The sequence below is a fragment of the Callithrix jacchus genome, chromosome 9 (genome assembly GCF_049354715.1).
Source record: "Callithrix jacchus isolate 240 chromosome 9, calJac240_pri, whole genome shotgun sequence".
NCBI classification, from domain to species: domain Eukaryota; kingdom Metazoa; phylum Chordata; class Mammalia; order Primates; family Cebidae; genus Callithrix; species Callithrix jacchus.
This window is the reverse complement of record NC_133510.1, coordinates 23,704,784-23,729,380: the sequence shown is the minus strand read 5'-3', so window position 1 is coordinate 23,729,380 and position 24,597 is coordinate 23,704,784. Positions and strand designations below refer to the sequence as shown.

Sequence of the window (24,597 nt, the reverse complement as noted above, 5' to 3'; positions counted from 1 at the left end):
GAAAACACATACACGAACACGCACAAACAGGCCAATGAAGTAGGCACGTGGGACATTTGTAGGCAATGGACATTTTCATTAGAAAAACCAGAGGAGATTTTTTTTTTTTTAATTTTTTAGGTTTTGGGGTACATGAGCAGAGCATGCAAGACAGTTGCGTAGGAACACACATGGCAGTGTGCTTTTCTTTCCTTCTCCCCTTCACCCACATTTGGCATTTCTCCCCAGGCTATCCCCCCCACCTCCCCCTCCCCCTGGCCCTCCCTTTTTCCCTCCAATAGACCCCAGTGTTTGAGGAGATTTTTTATCATGATTACCAGAGTGAGGCCCGATGGCCAAGAGTGATTAGGTTAAGGACCAGATGGCTTTAAAGTATCCGGAAATGTTTTTCAAGTTTGACTTTTATAGCATTTAAAAGGAGGACGATTTCTTAGAGTCTTTACAGAACTGCTAAATTTTTATCTGTCTAATTTTAAAGGAATTCAGCTGTATGAGAATTGCTGTTAGCTCAGATAGGGAAGGAATCTGATTTCAAATGCAGATACATGGAACAAAGTTTCTAGGGGTGCTTCTTCCTGATTTAAGTATAGCACCCAGGCAGAAGCCTAGATAAATTCAGCCACAATGATTTAAAATCATAAGTACTTACAGTGGAAGTTCTTTTAGGCACTGTGCAAAGTTCTGCAAATTATGCCATTAACTGTTTATTCTTCAGAACTATACAAGATAAAAATCATAAGCATCACTTAAAACTGATGCAATACAGCCTTAAATCCTTATGTGACACGGTAAAAGCCCCATAAAACTGCATACTTCAGCCATACCTCAGCTTTCGGTTGAAACTGCTCTCTATAACCCAAATGTGAATAAGTAACTGTCATTTCCACCCTACCCAGACAGTGTGTAAACAAATGCTAATCTTGACTTTTGTGAACCACTTAAGTAACAATCAGAATGTCAAAAAGTCCCCTGGCCCTCGGAGAGTCCAGAGCCCCTCATCCTCATCTTCGCCCAGGAATCCACTGGAATGTCCAGAGCCACTCACGCTCATCTCCGCCCAGGAGGTGATTTACAGAATCCAGTAGCCCTCAGAACGTCTGAAGCCCCTCACCTCCACCCCTGCCCCTCACCCTCACTCCCGAGGTGGTTTTACGGGTATAAAAGGTCTTGACACCCTCCTTTTGGGCTTGGAAAGAGTCCTCCGTGGCCGCCTGCAATAAAGACCCGTGTTGACTTTGTATGCTCTGGCCACTACAACACTTAAACTGCTAGGGATTGCTTTTGTTTGCCTAAAAGGTAGATCTTTCATCACGTGAGTTGTTTAAAAACATTTAATTGTGGCGGGGGGGGGGATGTGCATAATTATTTAGTTATTTGTGTTAATTACATAGTAGCATGCTCTCTTGAAATTTTTTCTCTCCCGCACCTTTCTTTCTAGTGGTCTTCTCTTCTAACAACCTTATTCCTGAAGAATCAACAGTTTTTTGTTTGCTGTGGGTTTAAAAAAATTCATTTTGTAGCCTTTTGAATGGGTAGTATTGATCCAATTTGACACAGACTTGCAAATATAACTCTTAATACAGGAAAAACTTCAATTGTTAGTAGGGAAACCTTGTAGTTTTGTTGTTGAGCTTAAACAGTTCTGATTGAATGGCATGTTGTATACAGAATTCAAAACTCCCAAACCTCTTTGGTAAATAACTAGGCATTTCAAGTCCAATGGCTAATTCAAATTAACTTAGTTCTAGAACCTGTAAGTGCACATCCTGTTTAGACTGACACGTGGTTTGGTGAAACAAAAAAATGAATATACACTTAGAAAGATGCTATCTGTGGAGTATATAAATAGTAAATAGCAAAAGAGTGAAGTTTATGCTCAGGTATGTTGGCATCTTTTTGGTTGTCCTCAGTGGGGGCGAGTTATGAGTGATAAGGAGAATTTAAATTTCTAAATTTTTCTTTTCTAGTTAAAGGAATGAATTTAAATGCTTAAGGATTTTTTTTTTTAACTTACAAAGCAGGTTTTAAATATGGTATCATACTTACAGGGATGAACTGCCTTCTTGAAAAAGCTCTGTTCTTTTCCTGAGTGATAAGTAATCATTGATTTGAGGGTATGTTCAGATTATATATATTTAAAAACTTACAGGACGAAATTTATGTTTCCTAAAATCCTAAAATACACTGGATTTCAAATAACAGACAGTTCTAATGTTGAACACTGTTTAGATTTCCAGCAGGTATAATTGTTGGATGCAATTGATTGGCATAACCTGGATGATTCACCCAATATCCTGTCAACTTCAACGGTAGAGAATGCTATAATTAGAGTTTTGAGAGTTACCTGGAAACTTATATGTCTAGGCCTGAAGTCAAATGCATTCCCTCACATGCTGGTCACAACTTTTTACTCTGAGAAATGAAGATTTATTTTAAAGGCGAAGAAAGTGCTTGGCTGTTTCAAATAAACTATATCCTGAACTTAGATTTGTAGATAGTTAATGAAATAAAAGTCCAATTTTGTTTCAAACATTGTCTTAAAACAGCCATTTGTAAATTGTCTACATTTGGTTTTCATGTTAGTGATTTGGGATCTGAAACTTATTTCAGAAAGGTATTTTGGTTTATCTTAAAAAACACCACACAAAACTGTCTAAACAACTCTGTAACTAAACTGTTCCAAATGCCTCAATTTGATGAATGAATTAAAGAATTATGGTTCTTAATTCAATTATGATCAGCCTGGTTATTCCATTTCCCATTTGGGGGAGCTTGGGGAGTTGGAATAGTAAATGATTCCCAAATGTGAGTGGAGTCTTTGTTGTTTATTTTATGTGTGTGATGTAACGTAAATAATCACTCATACCTAATATTTATGAGAGGGATTTCCAATGTGGAGAAGTAATTTAATGATCTTAAATTAACCATGAGTTCATCTACATGAAAAGTTGCCATTAATAAAAGAGTAAAATGAAGTTTTTAAAAATATGAAGCAAAGATCTAACCTTTTGCTTAAATATGATGAATTCTGATATTGAAGAGTGGAGAAATGAAGTGCTTCAGGCTCAGTCATAGGGCAGACAATCAGGCACTTCTAGTTCCTTTTAGCCAGGCCATATGGGGACATTTCAATAGGACTATTTAATAAATTTTACCAAATTCAATTTCCTTGTCTTTAAAATTGAGTCAAGGTCAAATATAGGCTAACTGTGAGTCAGGGGAATTTTTTGGGGGTTGTTTTCTCCAGAGCTCTGCTCCTTTAGCTGCCTGCGTGAGACTTTTGAATGCTTTCCCAGTGAGGATCCTGACCTTCTGGAATGGCCCTCGACAGTCCATTTTACCTACTGAATTCCTGCCCCTTTTGCCCCCTTTACCCTCTGGCTCATAGCTAATTAATTTCAAGTTATTAATAGCTCAGTATGGTTTAATTCTCAAACTACAGGATATTACTGCTATCATTCTTGAAGCTTATTCCATGGAGATAAACTTGTTGCAATTACAGGTATCAAGGAAAGCTTCCAGGAAGAAATATTTATAAGCATGAGGACTTTTTCAGTCCCACTCAAGTCATACCTTACAGGCAACTAATGGTTTTACTTGCAGTTAAGGATGACATTCAGTTGGGGCAGCATATTGATAAAATTAGGAAAAAGTTGAATACATGCAAGTAACCAGTAAATAACCATCTTTAAAAACTGAGCCATAAACATGTGTCCTGGGGAGTAATAGTGATGGTAGCATTGAAGTCTGCAAGTGTAAGTCCGTTCATTTTCTATTGCTTAAAGTGCATGATAAGTAAGAACAAAACACCCCCAAACTAAGACTTGATTATATCTCTGATGCTCAGCTGCATGTCTTTCAACTACTCTATGGTTATATGATATTCCATGTACATAGGGTACAAATAATACAGTAGTCATAGGGATGAGCAGACGGTAGTTTGACATCCAGTTCATAGTCTCTGGCAACTTAAGGCACTTTTTTCCTACTTCAACACCAATTAAACTGTTGGCGGTGAGGGAATTCGGGAAGACCTGGGACAGGAGAAAGGCTATCTCATTTGGAGTTTTTCATTGTAGGTCTGTGATTCATCCAAAACTTTATTTAGAGATTTCAGGGTTCTACCTCCTTTTTTATTAACCTCTTAAGCTGCAAATTCTGATGCTCTTCTTAGAGGGATATTGTTTGGATTATATTAGATTCTATGTGTGAAATGCCTAGTATAGTGTCTGTCATGAACTAGGTGCTCAATAAATGTTAGCTACGCTCAGCTCTCTCTCCCAGTCAAGTCTAGGTTCTGATCATTAATGTTTGAAGCCTCATTTTGTACTTACTTTGAAATTATTTGAGTCTAAGAAGAAAAAAATGTATCACTTTCTTGAGGCTGAGATCAACACTTTAACATAGTGATTCAGTGAATGTCTATATATGATCTCTGACAATGTGATTTTATTAAGATGCTGTATTTGGTGCAAGTGTGAATTCTTTTTTTTTTTTTGAGATGGAGTTTCGCTCTTGTTACCCAGACTGGAGTGCAATGGCGCGATCTCGGCTCACCGCAACCTCCGCCTCCTGGGTTCAGGCAATTCTCCTGCCTCAGCCTCCTGAGTAGCTGGGATTACAGGCACGCACACTGTGCCCAGCTAATTTTTTGTATTTTTAGTAGAGACGAGGTTTCACCATGTTGACTAGGATGGTCTCGACCTCTTGACCTGATGATCCACCCTCCTCGGCCTCCCAGAGTGCTGGGATTACAGGCGCGTGCCACCGCGCCTGGCGCAAGTGTGAATTCTATCTTTTATTCACATAAGTGCTCCTTCAGTAAGTAACATTTTTACCCTACATAATAGGTAAGGATAAATAAAAACTTCAGGGCCTAATTCTGTAGATTTCTCCCCTTGTTATCTTTTTGATTTCCTGTGAGCAAATATGAACTAGTAAAAATTTATTGAGATTTAATCCATTGATAATCATTCACCTCTGCATTATATTAAGTTATAGTACCTGTGGATAAGGAGAAAGCTTTTGTGGAAAAAGAAATTCATCTGATTTTTCAATGTTTTGCTCTCTGGGGTCAACACTCCTTCAAAGAGAAACTTGTAGGTTGGTTTGTTTATTTAAATTGGGTCCAAGGAAAAAGGCACCATAAATATTCCATTGCCTGGTTTGAAGAGGTGACATAAAGTAACATGGAGAAATTAGTGGTTGTTTTCTCTTCTTACTGAAACAGAATTTGTCTATAAGTATAACTGAGCAAAGATAAAGGAAAGCCTTCTTAAAACAGCAAATAAATGTATTTTTTGCATTAATTGGGGTTCCTCAAGAAACAGATGCCAAGAGATTAGACATGTAAGAATTTTATCAGGGGAGAAAGCAGAACAAGGCCAGGAGGGCCTTTTGACCATGAGGCAAGGTTGACACTCACGCAAGGAGACGGGGAAGGGAAGAGGACTGAGTAGGAAGAAGCTTGACTATAGTGTAGTCTATGAAAGGTTTGGCTAGGCAAATAAGAGTCAGCCAATAGAAGGAATAGTCATCTATCTTGAAAGAATGGCCTGTATCAGGATTCATCACTGTCAGTCATTGGCTGGGAGCAGCTGCAGGAAGCATGGCCTCTGTGCCTAAGTGGTGCTAGAGCTATAGGGGAAGCAGTTGGGGAAGTAAGTCAATTACACTCTCAAAACAGGAGATCTGAGTGGTATACCTGTGGTTTGGCAGTATAGCCCAGTTTAGTTTAGTATTACCTTGCTTTGGACGGCTGAACCTCTCTCTCTCTCACTCTCTCTCTCTTTCTCAATCTGTGTAGTCCAGTTTAGTAGTACTTTACTTGCTTTTGATAGGTGAACCTCTCTCTCTCTCTCTCTCTCTCTCTCTCTCTTAATCTGTATAGCCCAGTTTAGTAGTACTTTACTTGCTTTAGATAGGTGAACCTCTCTCTCTCTCTCTCTCTCAAACACACACACACACATACTACAAACACACACTCACACTTACACACACAAGACCTAGCAATTTCTTTGAGACCTCTTTGAGTTTTGAGTTTCTTTGAGCTTTATTTTCCTCAATTGCAAAATGAGTGTAATGGCAGTATCACCTCACTAATTGGAATTAAATGAGGTTTTATGAGATCCTCTCTAAGTCCATAGTACTGTTTGTAGCCTGGAGGAAATGCCCAATGTATATTGCACTCTTTGCAGTGTACTCACAAAATGCATCTGAAAGGTATAGATGCATTTTATCAGGTTATTGTAAATATATTTAAATAATGGATATTTTATATAATTGGAAGGCATTGTTTATGCAAGCAACCATCTTTAATGCTTATTTAAAAATAACTCGGTTCATTTCTCATCCATTAATCCTTAGTTTTTTTAATCAGAGTATAAACTGTATACCAGCTATACCAACTGACCTTGACCATCTTCAGGTAACTTGCCCTAAAGCATGAGGCAGAACTCTCTTCATTTCCTTACCTCTCTAGGTTTTCTATTCAGTTGAGTAGCAACGCACTGGAAGTCTGCATTTTATCTTAAGCCTCAAACACCTTGCACGTCTTTGCTCCCCTGTGTTACTGTTCCTGAACCAACTGGCAGCACCACAAAGCACTGAACTCAAGTGGCCCTCAGCGCGAGCTCCTGCTGTGATGAGTCACAGAGCCACCAGCACTTCGTTGCCTTAGATTTGATCACTGCCATGAGCAGTCCTTCTATTGTCAGCTAAGAGCCCCTTCAGGGAGTTGTCCCTTAATAGAAAGTCTTTTCTCTTCCCCCCTGTTGTAACTTTAAATTAAAAGAAACTGTAGAGGAGCTGGTGGCATTGCAGTAGTTCATTCTTCTACCCACTGGGAGAACAACATCTGAGAGAAGACGTTATTGGACTGAGAAGTGAGTTGTTGCTATCTTTTTGGGCCAGAGTCGGGGGGAGGTGGTTGCGGTGGAGGATGAAGACCACATCATTTAGACTCAGTCAGACTGGTAACCAGGATTGTGATTGAGAGCAATACTTTTGTGTATGCAAGGAAGCTTTCTTTTTGGATACAAGAAGACATCAACTTAGTCTGTGTGTTTCAGTAGGTTTCCTGGGACCCCTAATATTTTGACCCAGATTTTTAGGTGGTTCTGTGTGTTGTACTGTGGGAAACTGGCCCTGGGACAACTTTGGAAGCCAAGGAGGATGGGAGGCAGGAAAAGAGAGCTAATTTTTGACACGTTCTTCAGACAAGGGACTCCTGTAGGGAATCTGTGCCCAGGATAAGGACTGCTTACTGTGAAGTTTTGGCATAGTTTTTTCCTGAAGAGTGAGCGCAGGGTGCTTTGATGTCTCTACTTTAAAAAGCTGACAAACTTAACATTTGTGAGAGCAAAGGAAAAAGATGTTCGTACTTTGACAGTGTGTTTCCTGGATGGTGTGCCTCACTGAACTTCGGATTTAATCTTCCACTGTGGCAGGTTTATGCCTTCCACAGCTGCTGGCTCATCCCCATTCTGGTTTAAGAACTACGGCAAAATCTTCTGCCTAGATGTACCAGTGTAATTCCGGACTACTGAGAGCTGACATTGTTTGATGGGTACTATTGGGAGTAGCCTGGTTTGCACGCTAGTTCTTGTGATGCTTGGTGCTCCTCTGTACCACTGGCACTCTCACAGGTGTCTGGCAGAATCAGTCTCATCAGTGTACTCTTGCACTGGGAACTGCTTTTGAAGATGTGCATACTATTTCTTATAATTGTGTCTTGAATTTTCTTACTTCATTCTCAGCCTCATCGCCACATACCTTCTCTACTAACTGATTAGAAGTGTCTTTTCTATATCTAACCCGGAAACAAAGTGATCATTTTAATGCACATGAAACTAACAGATAGAGATCTACCAGCATGTAAAGACATTTCATAGAATTTGATTCTATTTATTTTTAGATGCTTCTTGGGGCCACCCAGAAGCTCTTCTCTTCCTGTGTCCTTTTACCTAGCACTCCTTGCTGTGCTTTTCTTAACCTTTCTCTTACCACAAATTCTGTATTTTCATGGCACCACTGTCCAATCTGCCTTGTGTTGGTCTCACTGCATGAAGTGAAAGGTGTGCTAAATACATTGCTGCCTGGTTTGAAAGGGGTAACCACAGGCTGACATAAAGAATTTCCAGTTAGAAGGTAAGTTCCCTGAGGACATTGACTTGTAGGCCTAGCAGAATCATAATGCCTGGAACAGAGCAGCGAGAGCATACATGATTGCTGAGTGAGCACAGTTTGCAAGATGAGTTTCGTGTTGAGTCAAGGCTGCATGATGGGGAGGTAGGAAAGTGAACAGCTGTTGAGTGTTTACTGTGTTCCAGGTGGGATGCTAGATGCTGTACATGGATAATCTCACTTAACCCTCCCAGCCCTCCTATCAGATGGATATTAGCGTCTTGTCACAGATGAACAACAGACTCCAATGGTCAAGTGATTTGCCCATCTTCCTCAGTTCTAGTGAGCAGGATAGTCATTGCCTGAATTTCAGTCTATTTGATTCTGCCACTTATACTCTCTTCCAGCACAAGGTGTTGGTGAGGGATTTCTTTCCGTAAAATGGGAGCACTCACTATACCCGCCTATCACACGAGACAGGAGGAAGAAATGAAATGGTTTTTGAAAGCCATGTCTGAGCTGCAAAGTGATTTTTCTTCTTCCTTCTTTCTTTCTCGCTTGCTTTCTTGCTTTTTTTGTCAAGGTCTCACTCTGCTACCCAGGCTGGAGTGCAATGGTGCAATCATGGCTCACTGCAGCCTCAACTGCCCGAGCTCAAGTGATCCTCCACCTCAGCCTCCTGAGTAGCTGGGACCACAGGCATGTGCCATCATGCCGAGCTAATTTGCTTTAAATTTTATGTAGAGATGGGGTTTTACCTTGTTGCCCAGGCTGGTCTTGAATTCCTGAGCTCAAGTGATCTGCCTCCTTGGCCTCCCAAAGTGTTGGGATTACAGGTATGAGCCACTGTGCCCGGCCTATAAGCCATTTCTAAATATTGCTTATTATCAAGTATCCACTAGTCCATATAGTCACCAAAAAAAATCTTCATTGAACACACAGATGCATGTTGCTTCTACTTAAGGGGCAATATTTTATGACTTTGAGCAGAGGTTCTGAATACATAAAAACTGACATCAAAGGAAACTGCAGAACGGTGTTTCTCAAAGGTGATCATCCAGTCAGTTAGTTGAAAACCATTGGGATATTTGTTAAAAATAGGCCTTTCTGGGTCTCATCCCAGACATATAGAACCTGAATCTCTGTGGGTGTAGCCCTGTAACCCTGCTTTTTTAACAAGCATGACTGGTGATTCTTTTGCACATAAAAGTTTGAGAATCAGTGGTAAAAAATTTCATTGATCTAGTTTGGTAGTAGGTTATATATGTATGGCACATGGAATTTAAGTTAGATGCTCACAGAATAGTGGTAGTGCCAAGATAAAGCACAACTGATTGTTGGACTGCTAGAAAGACTTTTTTTGATAATGTGGTTTTAGGAGTTCTAAAATAAAATTGTAAGAGCCTTTAGTAATTTGAGTGTATAAAACATTAGCACGCTTAAAGTCAAGAGTGAGGGGACCCTGACATAAGGAATCTAGGGGTTGGGGTGTGGGGAAGGGGGCCATGGGGCCAGATATATGTATTCTAGCCTTGGAAATAACTTTTTAACAAGTCAAACTGAAGGAGACTAAGTAGATGGAAGACAAGAGGTTGATCCGTTTATCCAGCTCTGTACCCCAAATAATGCAGTGTCTGGGACATAGTGGGTGCCTAATGATGTTTGTTTAATAAATGAATAAAAACACACAGAAGGAGAGAGCAGTGTGTAGAAAACAGACTAGGATAGTTTGATTATGATTACTATGGATAGAGAAAGCGAGAAAGAATAGGCCGAAAAGGAGTCCTGGTGAGATAACACCAGGACAGGGTTTTAATTAGGCTAATAGGGTCCTTACAGGAAAGTGCTTTTTATGCAAACAAATAAACAATGAAAAACAATAGCCTGAGGTTTGTATGGGATCAAAACGTGAGTCCACTGTGTCTGTTATATTGGGGTAACAGTACTACATGAGGATACGGACCTTGTCTATTTGTTCTCCCTGTGATCTGTTTTGTTTTCCATATGATCGTAGCACTCAACAAATATTTATTGAACAAATAACAGAGCTTCTGCATAGACGGAGGAAAGAAAGCATTTACATTATACAAAAATATCTTGTAAAGAGAGAAGCTAAACCTTTACAAATGCTAGCCAATAGACTGGCGATCGTGAAAATAATAAATCTTCATAAAACCGCACATTCTTAGACAATCTATTTCAGGTTCAGTAAGGTCTGCATCTGATTGTCTGTCTGTCACTGAGCAGTGCTTTGTGGCCAACTCCACTTTCATTTTACTGTTATGAAAATCCACCAGGGTGCCCAGCACAGTGTCTTGCTAATATTAGCTATTTAATAAGTATTTGATGAATAATTCAATGAATGAATGAAGAGTATTGGCTTGGCGCTGGGGGGAGATGGGAGCTTGAAAGCAGCCTAAGAAGAGAGTCGCCCTCGTTCACTTAGAATTCCCAGAGTGACATGTGATCCAGAGATCTTTAAGCAGGCAGATTTCCCATACAGGTCAAGGCCTGGTTATTGGAATCTTGAGGGGAAGGATGTTTGCTAAGGTAATGACTGCAAAAGTTGGTTCAGCATTGTTGGAAGAGACAAACCATTCATTTGATCTGGAAGATATATGGGGCAGAGGGAAAGGTAAAAAGTAATTCTAAACGCAGCCTGAGTTTTAGTAGAAAAATGGCTCTAATTCAAGCAGTGTAATGTTAACGTCAATGCATGTCTCATAGCTCAAGCCCTGCATACTTCTTTGGAAATAAAAGGAGGTTGTGTAAAGAATTAGCAATACAAGGCATTTTTAAGTGCTTTATTGCAGAGGCCTGTGATACTCTGTGAAATCTATGCAGGCTCTTTCTTCCTGCTGTGCTTAATTTCAGAATCTGATGCTATTACCTATCCTTGGAGGAAAAAGAGTAATCATTCTCTGTTAACTCTTAAAAACCAAGTTTGGCCAGGCGCTGTGTCTCACTTCGGGAGGCTGAGGTGGGTGGATCACGAGGTCAAGAGATTGTGACCATCCTGGCTAACATGGTGAAACCCCATCTCTGCTAAAAAATATAAAAATTAGCTGGGCATGGTGGCGCACGCCTGTAGTCCTAGCTACTTGGGAGGCTGAGGCAGGAGAATTGCTTGAACCCAGGTGGCGGAGGTTGCAGTGAGCCGAGATGGCACCACTGCACTCCAGCCTGGTGCCTGGCAACAGAGCAAGACTCTGTCTCAAAAAGAAAGAAAGAGAGAGAGAGAAAGAAAGAAACCAAGTTTAACTTTGCACTTATTTTCAAAATAATCTTTCTGACATTTCTTCAGAAGAGAGAAGTGGTGTATTTAGCCATGCAGTTTAGTATCTAGGATTGCTTCTGGGGGCAGGGTTAGAAATAAGAAGGCAAATTGGAAATAAATGTCACAGGCAAAAGTTTAGAAATGGCTCAAACTGTTTGAAAGATGAGGTCTCTAAAAGAGTCAGCAGAGGTTGTATTTGGCCAGAGTCCGGAGCAGAAGCCAGAAAGGTAAATGGGTTATAAAGAAGATCGGAGTTAACAACATAGATGGCTGTCTTCTTATGATGGCCTTCTTATCAAGACCTGTCCGCCAAAAACCGTTTCCTCCCTGGCATACCATCATGGCACCCCTGCTCCTGTCTCACTTGAAAGCACAGTTGGCATTGATGTTGATTGATAAATTATTGTTGCTAGACATTGTGCTAAGCAGTTTATTTTTATTGAATTTTCCTAATAACTCTGACATGGGTACAGATGCTATCCCATTACACAGCCAAGAAGACTGAGCTTGCTCGAAGTAGCATAGGTAGCAAGTGGCATAGCTGAGATTTGAACACAGAGTGGGATGATGCCGAAGTCTGGGCTCTTGCTCATTGTAACACAGAAAACATTTTAAGTCCGTTAAGTCATCCCTCAAAATGACGCTTGCATTTTCCCCTTTCTTCTATACTCACCTCTTTCACCCTGAATCACTGCAAAGTTCCCCAAACTAGTATCTGTCCCTACAGTCTGCTCTATTTACTGCTATCAGGCCAATCCTCCTGACATGCTATTAATATTTAGAAATATTTCTCAAACATTCAGAGTGCCTAAAACACATGTGACTAAGCCTACCATACAGTGACTAAGATTCTGAAGGCTGGTTTTTAAGGGCTCTACAATATCTCCAACTCTGTCTTTTCAGCCTCATGTTTGAGACCTTCCTTTCAAGAATAATTTGCTTGTGATCTGGCTCAAGCTGAAAAGAGCTTCTCAGATGACCCCCAGACTATCTGCAACATGTCAGCCCTATTAACTCTTCTCAGAATGCTCATACAGAAGCCATGCCATTGCACAAAAGCCACTTCTGACACTTGGCCCTGTCCAACTCATGGACTTCTTCCAGGATTACTTTTTCTATCTGCTTTAAATCTCCTCATCAACTGACTTTCCTTGGTTCCCAATCCACTTTGCTTTCTGTTTTTGCTTTCTCTTTTTTTTGTTGTTTCTTCATTCATTCAGTAATCAGTAAATGTTTATGAAGCACCTATTATGAGCCAGACACCATGTTAAATGCTAGAGATTCAGTGGTGTGTGGAACAGGCATATATTTTGCACACGGGGAATTAAAGTCTATTAGGGAAGATAAACCTCAATCAAATAATTATCATTTATGATTGCAAATTGTGGAACTGTATTTCACAGAAGATTATACAGCATACGAGAGAGGTTTCTGATGTATTTGGGGGAGGAGCAGTTAGAGGATGAGTCCATGAAGATGTCACATTTTAAAGATGGCTAATGAGGTAATAAGGACAGGAGAAAAAAAATCTTTCAAGGTGGAAGGAATAGCATGTGTAAGGGTTCCAAGAGGGAGGGAAAAGAGTGTGTTCTTAGAATTAGAAGGGTAGCATGGGTAAAGCAGAGTGGAAGGGAAATCGATGGAGATGGGGTTGTAGAGAGACATTGGGATCAGATCATTAAGCCTTCTCAGCTATGTTATAGAATTGAGTCTTCATAAAAGGGTGATGAAAAACTCACTGAGGTTTCTCAAGAGGACAATACAATTTGTGCCTAGCCTGTGGATCACATTTCAGAGAGGCAGGAATAATGGATATGGGTGAGCTGGAAAGGAGGCTATTGAAATGATTCACACAGAGAAACATGGTGGCTTGGACTATGGCAATAGTGTTAGAGAGGAAGGCAAGAAGAAGGATTTCAGAAACAAACACGCTGTTTCAGATGCTTTGTACCACCCTTCATTCCCATTCCACTAACCAATTGAGATGCTCCCTCTGGTAATCTCCCATTGTTTCCATGTTTCACAGCTTTAAAAAGTAGGTGCTTAAATCCATACTGCTAGTTCCCAGGGACTCTGCGGGTGGGGAGAAATTTGACACCGAACATATAGTGCCTACTGTCTACATATACATATTTGCCTTCATCTCTTTATGTCTTCCTTTTATATGGCTCTTCTCCCTCATATAGATATTCTAAAATCCTACCCATCCCTTAATTTACAAATTAAATTTTACTCTTTCCCGGCATTCTCATCGAATATACTAGCTGAATATCTCTTACTCTGATATTATGACACTTATGTCTGTAACTACCTTTATGGCTTTTGACATCTATTGTAGCGTATTGTAATCATGTCATGAGCACGTCTTGTCTCCTGAGAGATATATATTGTGAGTTTGTGTCAAGGGATATCAATGCTGTAGCTCAATATTACACTGCTGTTTTGAAGTTTCCTTTCTAGCTGGGTTATTTACTTAAGCCCTCTGAGTCTGATTCCTCATCTGCAGAATGGGTATAATTGTATTTACTTTCTAAAACCATTATGAGGAATTAGTGACAGAATGAATGCAAAGTACTTAAAATAATCTCTGGCACATAATGAATCCCAGCATACAATAACAGTTTATAGTTTAAACTTAATTCCTTGAAGTCGGAACCCTGTGTCTTATTACTACTTTTGTCTACTTGCAGCTCTGTGAATATTTGTTGAATTTAAGTCTCATTTCTGCCAGGGGATACAAATACTGTCTAAATACATTTTGATACTTGTCTGTAAGAACTTCAAGTTGATAGAGGAGCTAGTAACAGAAACTGGTTATTTGTTATTGTGATAAGTATAATGGTAAAGAGATAACTCCAGATAGAATATTTTGAGAGCACCAAAGAGAGGTTGGGGAAGGTTTTCTAAGATGACTGATGCCTGAGCTGAGTATTTTATTAATCAGTTAAGTACCTATTAAAATAATGTGTGCACATAATAGAAAACCCAAGGCTAAATAATACGAGAGCATTTTTGTTCTACTGACAACTCTACCCACTCCATTCCTACTACTTTCAATTCTGTATTTCTTTTGTTTAATTTAATTTAATTTTATTTATTTTTTTATTGCATTTTATGTTTTGGGGTACATGTGAAGAACATGCAAGATAGTTGCATAGGTACACACGTGGCAGTGTGATTTGCTGCCTTCCTCCCCTTCACCTATATCTGGCATTTCTCCCCATGCTATCTCTCCCCAACTCCCCACCCCCCACTGTTCCTCCCCTATTCCCCCCAACAGACCCCACTGTGTAGTGCTCCCCTCCCTGTTCCATGTGTTCTCATTGTTCAACACCCGCCTATGAGTGAGAACATGCGGTATTTCATGTTCTGTTCTTGTGTCAGTTTACTGAGAATGATGATCTCCAGGTTCATCCATGTCCCTACAAAGGACACGAACTCATCGTTTGTGATGGCTGCATAATATTCCATGGTGTATATGTGCCACATTTTCCCTGTCCAGTCTATCATCGATGGGCATTTGGGTTGGTCCCCGGTCTTTGCTATTGTAAACAGTGCTGCAATGAACACTCGTGTGCATCTGTCCTTATAGTAGAATGATTTATAATCCTCTGGATATATACCCAGTAATGGGATTGCTGGGTCAAATGGAATTTCTATTTTTAGGTCCTTGGGGAATCGCCACACTGTCTTCCGCAATGGTTGAACTAATTTACACTCCCACCAGCAGTGTAAAAGTGTTCCTATTTCTCCACATCCTCTCCAGCATCTGTTGTCTCCAGATTTTTTAATGATCGCCATTCTAATTGGTGTGAGATGGTATCTCAATGTAGTTTTGATTTGCATTTCTCTAATGACCAGTGATGATGAGCATTTTTTCATATGTTTGTTGGCCTCATGTATGTCTTCTTTTGTAAAGTGTCTGTTCATATCCTTTGCAATATGAATTTTTATTAACACACATTTGTCAAAGTGTGTACAAACCAAAACACTCCTGTGTTTTAAAATGTCCATTATTATAAACATACAAAGAAACAAAAGGTGTTACCAAAAGTTAACTACTCAATTTCATGGTAAAACAGTGTCACGATTTTTAAAAATCAAAATTTCAAGACTGAGGTTTCTTCTTTCCCTTTTTGGAACTTATGGAAAGTTAGAAAATGTGTAAATTTGCTTTATATTAAATGCCAACACCTTAATAAAAGATTTAGTATAAAACTAAATGTGTGTTTTTATATTGTCATACATCATGTAACAGAATTTCAGTCCTTAAAATAAAAAAAACCATGACTGTCATTTTCCCCCTAGTTTTTCCCCCATAGTCAGTGCAAATGCATCTGAAAAATATTATGATAGTTTATCTTTACCTAAAAGTTTCTCATTCAAAAACTTTACAAAACTATTTAGCACTGCCATTTCCCTTGCTTAGAAGGGAAAATTGTATCCCCTAGTAGGGTGATACATAAGCGACATGGTCCACTGTATCTTTTATCAGAAGAAAACCATCATTTCCACATCTCTGTCCAATTTGTTCATGACTCATTTATGAGAATGCTATCACAAATTAGAGCATTGCTTCCAGGAAATGCCTAGAAGTTAAATTTAGTGCTACAATTTTTTGGTAGACTGAGATACAAATGTTATCTGCCCTGATTATTACTTCTAACTCTAGTACTCCCTGCATAAATGATTCTAGGGTAGTTGGTTTTGTTGTTTCATGGCATACATGACACACCCTCATTCGTTTCACAAACATCACATAGAGGACCTGAGAGTATGCCTAGAAATGTAAATCTATCTCCTTTCCTGGAAAAGCAAATCCATGTGCCTACAGGATTAAGAAGGGAAGACAGGGCACACATAACTGGCTGAGGCAACACACTTCTAAGAAGCAACTGTTTTCAGTACATTTCCATTAAAAGCAGGGAGTGTACAGGTGCAGGTGGGTGAGGAGTGGGGAGAAGGTACAGTGATACCACTTTTCCAAATCAGACTCAGAGTCCTTACTTGAGCAGCTCATGCTGACCCTAAAAATGTTCTGTAGTTCAAATATTATTCCTTTTTTTGTTTTCTTTGAGGCGGAGTCTCACTCCATCTCCCAGGCTGGAGTGCAGTGTTGCAATCTCAGCTCATTGCAAGCTCCGCCACCCAGGTTCGAGCAATTCTCCTGCCTCAGCCTACCAAGTAGCTGGGATTACAGGTGTGTGCCACCAGGTCTGGCCAATTTTTGTATTTTTTTAGTAGAGACAGGGTTTCACCATGTTGGCCAGGCTGGTTTCAAACTCCTGACCTCAAATGATCCACCTGCCTCGACCTCCCAAAGTGCTGGGATTACAGGTGTGAGCCACCATGCCAAGCCATCTTATTCTATTTTTAATCTGCTCATGTAAAAAAAAGATTCTCTGACAGCAGCCCAGTAAACAACTGATATAAGCAAATAAAGGATTTTTTTTAAAGAAGTGGCAGTATGAAAATTTAAAATCAATCACACAAAACAATCAGGAAAGGGGTGGGGAGAGAAGTGCCCAGTACAACCTGGACAACCTTGCTTTCTGCCCTTACTTAAAAAGACAGACAGTTCAAATCTTTGCTACCTCCCTTAAGTATCTCCATAAATGCTCTTCCAAGAAATCCCCCAAAAGGCACTTAGCTCCATACTTATGCATTGAATTGTTTCACCTTAGCAATCCATTTTTAAGACTCCAAGGTAACAAGAAAGAAAAGATCAGATTCTTTTACTAAAAGCTAGTGAATAGGACTGTTTTTTTTTTTCAAGAGGCATCACTTTTACAAGAACTAGCTAGGCTACCATTACTCCTTTATCAAGAAAAAGTTTCTTTTATTAAAAAATAAATAAAACTCTGCCTATACATGGTACAAAGTTCATACATAATATATCTGGAAAAAAAACTCAAGAGTATACCCTGAAGCAAAAGGTTTGTTGGAGAGAGAAAGCCTCTTCCATTATACCAAGTCTGAAGGTGGCAGTTTTCAAAGTTCAGAAGGTGGCAGTGATATATAATTAATGCCAAACTGTTTGCTCATGGGTATGGCAGGTTGCAATGAGAGACAAAAAAAAAAAATCTGCACATTACATTGAGCAGTGACTACCACAAAAAAAAAAAAAAGGAGACCCAAAATAAAGACAGAGAAGAGAAAGAAAAAAAGAAAAGTCCTAATAGTGAGAGAAAGAGATCGAGCTTGAAATCTCAAACACTCAAGCATGCAGTCATAACAGCACAAACCAGGTGTTTCCATTCAGCCCACTGCAATCACACAAAGAAGGATAACTGTAATAAAACAGATTTCTTAAGAGAGCTCGTAATTTCCACAGAACAGCCAGGTCTCCAACCCTAACCCTGGACAACTCCATTTGCTGTTGCTAGGGAGCCTCCTTGAGGTCTGTTACGGAGAGGTTATAGCTCCTGACTTCTCTGACTTCTTGCTCTCGGACAAGGCAGCTGCCTGATTCAGGAGCTCTAGGTTTTTGGCCTGCAATTGTTCTGTGACTTCTTTGTCGGTTTTCTCCATCTGGTTCATTTTGGCTCTCATCTGTGATTCCTGGTACTGAAAATCAGCCTTCACCTCTGTAATCTTCTTCTCTTTCTCTAAAATCATTTGATCCTTTTGATGCAACATCTTCTTTAGGGTAGCTACTTCTTCCTTCAGTTAGGCAATGATGACAAAGTGGTCAGTGTCTGGTGAGTCCAGAGCCAGGTCTGGGGAGAAGCTGTCTCCATTAGTTGTGATTGACTCAAACGTGGACTTTTTCTTTGGGATTTCATTTTGAGTTGAATATGTAGAAAGTGTTTTCTGGCTGTTATAATGGCCACCACCACTCAGGCGACTATACTGCTCCTTCTCCTGGTGGTCAGCACGAGAAGAGCTACTCAGGTGTTTCCTCTGCTCTTTGGTCTTCTGAAGGACCCGCTTGTATGAAAGTGTGCACAGCCAGCAATTTCCCATCTACCGTTCCCATCTGCACATTCTGAGCACATTTCTTGCATATTGTATTGGTTTTACTCTCTTGCTGGTACTCAGTCCTGCAGTAGGTGCACTTCACAACAGAGTGTGCAATCCGACATTCCTTGCACAGCTGCTGCCCCTGAGACAGCGCCTCTAAAGGAAAGCGCTGGTGGCACTTGGTGCAGGAGTAGAGCGCCGCCATGTCTGGCCCCGGCCGCTCTCACCGCCCCGCTGGCCCGCCCGCCTATTTATCTGACAGTCTGAAGCACAACCCGGCGGCGGCGGCGGCAGGCTGCTGGTTGCGGCAGGCGGGCCCAATTCTGTATTTCTAAGTAAAATGTTTACTACTGGTTTTGTTTGTTTTTTTTTTTTTTTTTGATTAAAAAAATGTTAGATATCAGTTGACTTCCACTATTTGGCTCCTTATACTACACTCCTCCTACATCCGCTTCCTAAAACCACACATTTTTTCTCCTATTGTTCCAATATAATTTCTTTTTTGTTGTTGTTAAATCAGTTTAGTAACAGTTACTTTGACTATGTAAATATTGTGTGTGTATTTCTGTGCATATCACATACTGATTACTTTGCTTTTTTAAAAAAAAATATAACTTATTTTGTTTCCTGGAGTTAGCAAAGGCCTGTGTCCAAACCTTCCAATGTTTTACCAGAAGCACTCAGTGTTTACTGGAATTCCTGAGCCATGGTTTACCAGGTAGGCAGCATATCCAGAGCGGGCCCTGGGGGAAGTCAGCCCTCGTGCAAGGACCATTTTATTTCTGGTAGAATTTACAGTTGTTGGATTCAGGTGATAAAAGGCTCACCAACTTTTCATCAGTTAGATTTCTTACCTTTTGTGCAGATGGAGTAGCCACTTATTCCCTGCCCTTGGACATTCTGCTCCCACCAACCTATCCTTGCTAAGGCTATGAGTTCAGCTAAGCAAAGCAAGGAGTGGTGCTCTGAGAAAGTGGGAGTGTTCCAATAAGAGAGGACAATCTGAGTGAAGAGGCATGGCAGTGAGAGATAGCATGTTGTGTTCGCGGTATTACAGATAGTCTGGTGTTAGTCAGGGCAGGACTGGCTGAGATGAGGCTGTGATGGTAGGCAGCGGTTAGATCAAGGTAATCTTTTTATTACAGACTCATACACACTAGATTCTGTCATGTAGGCCATGGGGAAACTTACACCGTTAAGTAATGGGGTCTGTTTTGCTTGTGAATGAATAACAGAGTAAGCAAAAAATAAAAAACTAGCTCCTTAAGTCAGCAGTTAAAATGCTGTCTTTGCATGTCCAGTGACATATTAATATTTTAGGGGTACTCCATCAGGCAAATTGTTAGAGCACAGATCCCCCAGAATACACGCACATGCCCAGAAATGCACATTCATAGTTTATATACATGTGTTGCTATTTTAGTTAATATTCAGGGCCCAATAAACACCAAGAGCAAGGTCCAGGTTGAACGATGGTGGTTCTAACAGCCATATCAAAGTTTCCTGGAGACCGACCCACTCTGATATGTAGATTGCATGCAGTGAGTTTCTGGGAGGGTTTGCAGGGACAGCACCTGTGAGGGGGTGAGGGAAAAGGACAGACGGGAGATGTTGACTGTGATGCAGTTGAGGCTTCAGCTTGCCCATGGGAAGCTCTGGAACTGGATGACTGTTCAGAGATATTCTGAAAGGAGACCCAGAGCCAGAGCCAGGCATTTGCAATTGAACATCAGGTGGGATGTGGGCCATCCCTGTGGAGAGGCCACAACTGTAAGCTAGGGCTATTCTTGGTAAGGCACTGAGCTGGAAGCCTCCAGCAGCCAATATTCCTGGCGGCTGGCACAGCAAGTGCCGCTGAGCACCCCACCACTGCAAACAACCTGTCTGATAACTTCTCTATTTTTTAGAATTCTAAAATGCAGATGCCAGAGAGCTAGCACTTGGCCCATGAGATGCAATTCTGCCATTTTCCTGGGTTCACTTATATTTGCATTATTAGTATTACTTGAAAATCTGTCCTTTTTTTTGAGAAGGAAATCTTTTTAAACCCCTTGTCCATTTCATGAGGGTTAATTTAGCTAAATATTAGACAATGCAATTCATAGTCCATTTCCTCAAGCACATGAAAACTTATGTGTGACAAAATGGTAAAACAAGAGAGAGCAGAGCATTAACATTAACTTCTTCCTGTTGTGAAAATGAGGGCCCCAGTGGCAATCTATTAGTAATTATATTAACAAATAAAACCTTGTAGATCATCTTGAATTTCTGGCATTGGAGAAAAATTTCTTTATGGAATGAAACCAAGGCAACATTTTATTGGTTTATTTATTTATTTCGATTGTACTGTAAGTTCTGGGGCACATGTGCAGATCTTGCAGGATTGCTGCATAGGTACACACATGCCATGGTGGTTTGCTGTTTCCATCCCCTCCCGTCACCTACATCAGGCATTTCTCCCAGTGTTATACCTCCCCAACCTCCCTGCCCCCTGCTGTCCCTTCCCTAGCCTCCCATCCCCCAACAGACCCCAGTGTGTGATGTTCCCCTCCCCATGTCAAGGCAACATTTTAATTGGTGGTAGGACAGCTGGTTGGACCTAGACATATGGTAGTGGTGATGGGGTCTCTTTGTGTACTGGGTATAATGTTGCTCAGCGGACAAGAGGTAATCAACTGGAAAGTGTAGTCCTAGGTTTTTTCAGGTTCCCAGGTGGGCATCTAAGTCAGTACTTGCCTAATTTTTCTGATATATATGTAAACCATCAATAAAAAATATATCACTCTACTAATGGCAAATACATAGAAAAGGGATAAGATAACTGGGAAATAAAGAATATCTATAAAATGAGAAATGTAATTAGAAGCCATAATATTTTCTTCTAATACGCCATTGGACTTTTTCTTCTGTGTGCACCCACTTTGAATACTACTGAACTAGATTTCTAAAGCATAAGTTATGTACCAAATAGGGACAAAGTGCATTGTAGGCAAAATTTGGCAATTTAATGGGGCTGACGTATGCAGCTATTTAAATGAAGTAGTATGAGCTCCAAGTCTTAAAAAAGTGAACTGAAGAAAAATTAGGTTTTAGAATAGAATTGGGTTGCTTTAAAATGTTTTCCGAAATCAGGGAGGGAATGTGTGAGTGTATGCATGTGCACGTATATCTGTGCGTGTGGTTGCGCTAGCCGGGGTCATAATGAATTAATGTTTCCTCCTGTTTAGCAATTCCCCAAAATTAACATAAAGGTTGGGGCCACACTGACACTATTACCCCTCTGTATATCTGGCACTAATTTATGACCCATATCCTGCCTTATATCCCAGAATGCTTTTGAATGTTCTTTCATTGTTTTATTTTTTCAGATTTATTAATATATAAATCAGTTAACTGCAATAATGAAAAGATATCTTTATTAGTGTCATCTCTACAATAGAAAAACTGAAAAGACAATACCTTCCATAAATACAATAATTTCTTTCCCATCTTTTTGGAGTTTTAAATGTTTATACGCATTTTTCTGGTAAAACTCAGCCTCGTTTATAAGAATTATCCTATAGTCATCTTGTGCCTGAACTTAAGATAGCTTCCTTATTAAAATCTTTTATTTTGCTAATAAAAATCCATTTCAGTTATGTTCTCTTTTTTTATATTTAACAGTATCTACTCCCAAGATATTGTCTGCTTTAAATTTCTTGGAAGTAAGATGATAAATACATTTCAGGTAGCATTATTATTACTTTTCATTATAGATAAAATTAAAAGGCAGCTGGATTTGGAACCATTATATAGATATCTTAATAAGGATATGGTAATCATGGTTCAATCCCCAAGGAAACCTAATCACATAATCTTAAATATAGTTAATAAGTTAAAAGGCAGAACCTTTTTATGCTAGCATGCTATCTTTAAAATAATAAAAATTAAGATTCTTTAAAACTATACATACAAATGATCTTTCCATTATTTAGTGAAGAGTGTAGATGTCTCTCAGAACAATATTATGACTTAAAATCTTCAAGTGACTCTATCCTTACTTATTCTTAATTTCTTTATAACTATTTGCATTTGCATATTGATTTTTTGAATTTTTTTGAGAGTGTCACCCAGGCTGGAGTGCAGTGGTGTAATCCCAGTTCACTGCAACCTCTGCTTCCTAGGTTCAAGTGATTTTCCCACCTCAGCCTCCTGAGTAGCATAGCCCACACACTCATGCCACTATGCCTGGGTAACATTTGTATTTTGTGGTAGAGATGGAGTTTCACCATGTTGACTGGGCTGGTCTGGAACTCCTGACCTCAAATGATCATCCTGCCTTGGCCTCCAAAAGTGCTGGGATTACAGATGTGAGCCACCATGACCAGCCACCTGTTGATCTTCATAGTAATTTAAAATAAACAATGTTGTATTTGATTAATCTTAACTTCTTATTCATTCATTCAAACATTTTTTATTGAAAGTCCATTTTTGGTCACGTATGAATCGAGTAAGGGGGCTACAATGGTAAGCAGAAGAGATTTGGTTCCTGCCCTTATGGAGCTTCCAGTCTAGTGAGGAAGATGGAGGTGAGTCAGCTGACCGTACCAATAGCCTAGAGAGATGCTCTGTCCTCCAGTATTGTTGAGAGTGGTAGCTGGATTGTTCATTCTTTTAAAAATTATGAACACATAGAATCTTAAAGAAATGGTATTTATATTAAACATTTTATTATTTGTAACTTGTGTGCTTTATTAATTTATCAGTGTTTTATTGTTCATCTATGTTCACCATTTGGCAAGTAATCGGTGTAGAACTCAGACTTATGTATGGATCTCCTGAGTAATGACCCTTATTATCTTCTTGGTGAAGCCACACCCTTAATATATAGTGAGCAGTTCTTAGTTTTGATTTATTAAAAATGGCCGGAGAGCCTAAAGGCATTTAGCAAGCAATCTAAGTGCAGAATTTGCCAGTTTTAAAAAGTTTTCATCACAATGTTATGAAGTTGACACCTAATATGGTGGTTTTTATAAACAGTTTTCCTTTATTCTTTCCAAAGCATGCAATTTGGTGTCAATAAAACATTCATTTTGGCCCTTATATTTCCCTCATTATGTCATATTTAATTAATTTATATGATTATAATAACAAATGACATAAACAGACTTGGGATGAAACAGACAAAGTGGTGAGAGCAGGATTGTGTGGGTTAGTAGAGGAGCCTTTTTGCCATTAGGGTGCCACATAGGCCTATTGTATGCTTTGCAGAAGAAATGGAGCACATTAGTTTCTCTGGAGACTTGGGGAATGTAGGTTGGCTAAGAACGTTGGACTATAAATATGTATAGTGATAAGTGCTAGTGAGTGCATTATGGAAGAAAAGTACAGGCAGCTATAAGGAGATATATAGTAGCTGGATTTATTCTGGAAGTCCCAGAAGGCTTTCAGGAGGACGAGCCATTTGGGGTATGGTAAGAAAAGCACTAAAGGCCAACTAGGTGGAGAAGTTGTGGGTGAGTAGGGATTGGGGAACAGCATGTACAAATCTCTGCAATGGGCTAAATCTTGGACTGTTAAGGGACCAGGAGAACAGTGTGGGCAGAGCATAAAAAAGAAGGGCCAAGGCTGTGAAGAATAAGGTTGGAGGAGGCAGCAGTCATATCAAGTAGAGTCTTGTTGGTACTCTTAAGCCTTTGGGTTTTTAATCAGAAAAGCATTGGAGAGTAAAGAAAATATCCAGAATTGTGATTTAAAAAGATTATTCTGGCTGTCGTTTGGAAAAAGGAATGAAGGGACATCAGGTAGTGATCAGAGTAGCCTAAATAAGAAATGTTCTTATTCTGAAAACTACTCATTGTGCTGTTTTCCGTGGCCTGCTATGTGACTAAATGGGTCTTTGAAATACTAGAGGTAAAGCAGAGCCTAAATTTATCATAGGTTAAATCTTTTTATCGCCCAGGAAGACCTGGAACAGACTTTTCTATACTCTACTCTTTTACCCTTTTCTCCTTTTACATTTGTATTTATGTTCACTGTTTCAGCACATTATGCTCTCAAAACAATAGGAAAAAAAGAAAAGTCATTCTTTTAAGCTTGTACCATGCTATTGACTTTCTTTGAAAGGACAACGTGTGTTTATTTTATCCTTGTGAGGCTAAAAATTAACCATGAAACATCCTTCTTTACTTCTAAACTATGTGTAACAAAGAAATGCTTTATTGCAATTTCATCAATAATTCAAATGCAACTTA

General features: G+C 39.6%; 1 long non-coding RNA gene and 1 pseudogene across 7 annotated transcripts in view; one reads left to right on the top strand and one right to left on the bottom strand.

Annotated features, from left to right (window-relative positions):
• Positions 1-1,061: 1,061 nt before the first annotated feature.
• The window catches only part of LOC144577867 (uncharacterized), a 48,484-nt gene continuing 24,948 nt past the window's right edge, over positions 1,062-24,597 (top strand). For 2 of the 7 annotated variants that reach the window (XR_013522648.1, XR_013522644.1), the window contains exon 1: positions 1,062-1,312. This is a non-coding gene — a long non-coding RNA (uncharacterized LOC144577867). The remainder of the gene's footprint in view (positions 1,313-24,597) is intronic. The other 5 variants (XR_013522649.1, XR_013522643.1, XR_013522645.1 and 2 more) reach the window with 4 other exon arrangements.
• Positions 17,736-18,569, bottom strand: LOC100410232 (protein FAM76A pseudogene; annotated as a pseudogene).